General features: G+C 40.4%; 1 protein-coding gene across 1 annotated transcript in view; it reads right to left on the bottom strand.

The window, feature by feature from the left end:
* ltb4r (leukotriene B4 receptor) overlaps positions 1–3640 on the bottom strand; it is an 8790-nt gene extending 5150 nt beyond the window's left edge. The window contains exon 1 of the mRNA XM_060076784.1: positions 3417–3640. The gene's annotated coding sequence lies outside the window, so the exon portion shown is untranslated. The remainder of the gene's footprint in view (positions 1–3416) is intronic.
* Between the last annotated feature and the right edge of the window lie 816 nt (positions 3641–4456).

The following is a 4456-nucleotide window of genomic DNA, read 5'->3' on the forward strand; positions in this document are numbered from 1 at the left end:
TTTAAAATGATAAAAAAAATGCTAATAGTAATTTTATGTTAATTCATAATGTGTAAAACTGTTAATAATTTAGTGAGGTATAAATGGTAAATATGTTATTCTCTATGTTTTGGGATTTTTACGTAACAACGTCACTGTATAGTTATTGGTAACGATGGTTCAGTTTGGAGTCTGACATTGATTGAAGCTACACAGTTATTTGACCTTGGGTAAGACCGTAGTTTGTATCGTTGAAGACGTGTATTTTGTTTGAAGACTTTTAAATAAACATTGAAAAACGAAGGAACATTGTCTTGTCTTTTCGCCCGCGTTGCAAACGCTGTTAGCTGACTCCAACAAGTGGTACAGAGGACGAGTAGGAGTGAGACGGAGTGCCACTAAAACTTGCTTAACGGATCAATAAGCTCGTGCCCGTGTGTGGGGAGTGGGGAGAGCGCAGCTGTCCGCCCGGGAGATCGGGAGTACGGGAGAAAAGCCAAGAGAGCTCACCTGAAGAAGCTTATTCAAGAAACGGTTAATCCTTTGAAATGTTCTCCAAAGAAAGGTAAGGTGATCTGTTGATATTATCCTCGTGCATTCCCACAAGAGGACGTCACACCTATGCAGGGAGATAAGCCCGGGCCAAAATTAAAGGTGGACTGCATAAAAAAAAAAAAAGAAAAGAAAAAGGAAATGCAAAGTTGTTGATTCTCCGTGTCAGCTCGTATTTTAAGCCAGACAGTCAATGTTGATTATTTGGGCTTCATTTAAGAAGTTGTATTGCCATTGTTCTTATGAAGAAAAGGGACTTGAAGGATAAGTGCTTTTAAACCATTGCATGCAACTAAAGCCTAACTCTGCAATATTAAGAAGACTGATGAAAAGGAAAAGGGGCTTAGATATTTTGAGGATACAACGGATCCAGGACGGACACGTAGGTTGACAGAGAAGTAATATAAATTAATTGGAGAAAATGATGAGCGATACTCAAAATGTACATAAGGTTAAAGATGTCATGGAAAAGGATTTCCCACTTTCTTTGCATTTGGATTTAGATAGCAGACTTGTTCTGGACCAGATGGACCCGTGAGTAGGCCTACTTCCCACTACTCCAGGAGCGGCAGAAGTGGTCGAGACCGCGAAGAAACTTTTCTACTGGAGATATTGTGTTGTTAGTGGACAGTTCTTCGCCTCGAAACTCCTGGCTCATGGGAAGAGTGGTTGAAACCTTACCGGACTTGAGCGGAGCGGTTCGAAGAGTGAAGATAAAGACCAAGACCAGTATCTTGGAGAGGCCTGTTAACAAACTGTGTTTGTTAGAAGAAGCAGCGTCAAGAGAGAACATTTAAAAAATGGAAGAATCACAAGAAACCAGTTTGAGTTGGGCATTGTTTTATTTTGGCTCTTGATGTTTTAGTTTGTAATTGCTTAGTCCACCTGCCTAACCAATTAGGGGCCGGGTAATGTAAGAGCCAAAATGCCAATAATTGATTTATAATAAATATTTAAAAAATGCTAATAGTAATTTTATGTTAATTCATAATGTGTAAAACTGTTAATAATTTAGTGAGGTATAAATGGTAAATATGTTATTCTCTATGTTTTGGAATTTTTACGTAACAACGTCACTGTATAGTTATAATGGTAACGATGGTAACGTAATTCAGTTTGGAGTCTAACATTGATTGAAGCAGTTTTTTGACCGTGCGAAAGACCGTAGCTTGTATCGTTGAAGACGTGTATTTTGTTTGAAGACTTTTAAGTAAACATTTAAAAACAAAGGAACATGGTTTTCGCCCGCGGGTTTTCAACGCGGGTTTTCGCCCGCGTTGCGGGCGAAAACAGCTAACACTGTTAGCTGACTCCAACAAGTGGTACAGAGGACGAGTAGGAGTGAGACGGAGTGCCACTATAAGTAGTAGTAAAGAAAGAAAACTACTACTAGAAAAATGCACGTTGAAAAAGTCGACTTGGGCAGCTGGGGGGTGACTTTGATGAAAAACACACCACGGGCTCATGCTCAGAGGTCAGGTGTATCGCATCAACGCTCATCAGCAGGTGTCAAGGTGACCCTATCAGCCAATCAGAATGGATGCACACTAGGGGCACACATATTTGTGCCGAACCGTCACGGTACAGGCCCCCCGGAGCGGTTACAGAGGTGGGCCGCGGTGCGTAAATGCGGCGTACATAGCGTTCATATGGCGAATGGAAAGGCTTGTTTTGCGATGCAGAATTTAAAACTTGAAGTCGGAGTTCCCCCCGGACCGTTTAGCCAAAGTATACTACTCCGACTCCGTAATCCGACTCCGTAACTACGGAGACCCCTTAGTAGCTCTCCGTCGGGATGTCGGATACGCAATGCAATTCGCCACCAAATCGATCTTAAATGTTGACTACAAACCATTTAAGCAGTGTTGTAAATAAACGTCCAATCTTTTCAAACCTTATTTGGTGTTTTATTTTTGTCCTTTAGGTGCAAAGTAAACAAGGTACAAAGTAATTAAGGTGCAAAGTCAAACCGGAGAAGTGATTCTGGAAATTATTTTGTAAGAGGACCAATCACAGCCCTTGCCATCTCCGTTGCGTTGAACAATAGGTCCATTGCGTCGACTGATAGTTAAAAAATATTGGATGCGCACGTAAGCTACGGAGAGGGTCTCCGACAGGCTCTCCGGCTACGGAGAGGGCTCTCCGTGTCTACGTACAGCACTTTAACATGCACACGCATTTGAAAAGGCACCATCCAGGTGTTACTATCACCGTTGCTGTGGAAAAAAAAACGTACCGAACCGTGACTTTTTTGTACCGTTACACCCCTGATGCATACAGTAGCATTGGTTTGTATCATAGGACACCCTCAGGTTACGCATCTGTTTAACCTGCAGAGGGAGCGATCACATGAGAAACAATGCTCTGCATACTGTATTCCTGGACCACATGCCATATGGGTCATGGAAGTCCTTATATGGATATAATATATATATATATATATATATATATATATATATATATATATGTCTATATTATGTATCCCATATATCCCAATTTATTTATTATTTATTTATAGTCATTATCTACTTTAATGAGCATAACAAATTGAGCAAAACCTTATATTGAATAATAAGGCTGTATAATTATTTATGTCGTAAGGGAGAACACTTCCTTAGAAATAACTGTAATTGAATGTTTGGGATTTTAAATTAGAGGGGACTATTTAGGAATACGACAAAAAATAATAGGCTTACATATCATGTCACAGCTTTTTCACTTTGAGTGTGAATGTGTTATATTTCTTCCAATCCTAATTTTATTTGATTGAGTCTATCTAAGCCAGACTGAACCAAACTAGAGCAATGCTCTGACGACTCTCAAAATAACCCTCATTTTAAAACAAAGACCTTCAGCAACATTCATTATAATCATTCTCAGCCTACCTTTTACCGGTGAATCACCGCTGAGTAGCTAGCTCCACAACGTTAAACCGTCTCCCGGTTGCACTCCGGATGTTCAGTGAGCACTTACCACTCTCAGACTGTCTGCAGCAATAGTCCTACCAGCCTCAAAGTCCAACGATTTAAGGGGATGCCACAAGTCATGTCACTTCCCCTTGCCCGCTTTTGAGGAAGAAAACAAAACGATAAAAAACAAGAACTGTTGCTTCAATAGAAAAGTGCTAACACATTCATCATGATCTCTTGAATCTTTCACGTCCTGTGTTTATTTATTACCCTGACGAGCATCTTATTGGCTCTGCTCGTAGGGAAAGTGACTTGGAAGATGCCCCTTTGGAAGGCAGCACTTCTATTTTAGAATCTTTTTACTTCATTCTTCACATCAATTCTAAGAAAATCACCATAGTTTAATGTCTCATAGTATGAGTCGTATCTAGGACATGATACGATTGGCCTAGTTAGTGGTGGCAGATGCTTTGAAGTGGCATAGCGTGCGTGATTGTCTCCGTTGTCGGCTCTCTGTGTCGGTTGTTCCAATAAGAGAAGAGCTGTTGGGTTTGAATATTCAACGCCTTAAGACATCTATTACGTTCTTCCTGTGGCCTCAAGGGGATAAGCTCTTGCAACAGGAGGTGTCTTTTTGAAGACGGAACATGTTCTCCCGTGTATAGTTGCAAAATAACGTTGGTGTGTCACAATTTCAGCGGATGCTACTTTACTAACAGTTGCTACTACTAATACTACTCTTCGTCCTCTATGGGACAAAAGGGTTCAACTAACAATTGCTACTAATCCCTTATTTCTCTTTTGTTGTGTTCTTATTTTGGCGGTGTCCAATTGGACAACCCGGTAGGCGTGGATGAGTGTTTGTGTTCTATGGGGATGTCGTAAAGCACAGCGTTGTTGAAATATTAATCGTAACTATGATATAAAATCATATGCAAAAATTACTAGTCAATTAAAAAAGGTATCAATACACATTCTCCTTGGACCTAGAGAGACTACCTCTCTCTTATTGAAAG

Source organism: Gadus macrocephalus, chromosome 17, assembly GCF_031168955.1.
Source record: "Gadus macrocephalus chromosome 17, ASM3116895v1".
NCBI classification, from domain to species: Eukaryota; Metazoa; Chordata; class Actinopteri; order Gadiformes; family Gadidae; genus Gadus; species Gadus macrocephalus.